Source organism: Penaeus monodon, chromosome 23 (assembly GCF_015228065.2).
Source record: "Penaeus monodon isolate SGIC_2016 chromosome 23, NSTDA_Pmon_1, whole genome shotgun sequence".
Classification (NCBI taxonomy): domain Eukaryota; kingdom Metazoa; phylum Arthropoda; class Malacostraca; order Decapoda; family Penaeidae; genus Penaeus; species Penaeus monodon.
In genome coordinates, this window is record NC_051408.1 from 40,975,386 (window position 1) to 40,975,963 (window position 578).

Sequence of the window (578 nt, forward strand, 5' to 3'; positions counted from 1 at the left end):
AGGGGGAGACAGGCGTACATCAACTTTGTGTTTAAGAATTATTTAAATACAATATTTTCAAAGGAACAATATTTTCAAAGGAATGATTACTACAAAATAAAATACATTCACTTTCAGTTATTAAAAATAACATATAAGAATACTGAAAGTAAAAGAAAGTGTACAAACAAACATTTATGGCATAACACTAAGTATCAAAAAGATGCCGTGAAAACGCTAAAAGGTGAACACAAAAAATGAACAATACTAATGATCATGCTTAAGATAAAGAGAGACTAAAATACACCAAATCTGCCCTAAGTAAGAGTAGCAAAAATGTGCCACGAAAATTTTATAATTACTAACTCAAAGAACACAAAAAACACTGACTTAGCTTTGGCTAACGAAGAATAAAACTACAAAAAAAAAATCAAACTCGAAAGCAGAACTCACATAATATCAAAATTCTAACACAAAGCGAAAGTAAAAAAGTCTGAAACTAAGCGGCACTCGGTATCACGAAACTCCACGGTTCTAAAATGCCCGACATCAGTTAGTAAACAAGGTAAACAATCTTATTCTGAACTGAACCATATATG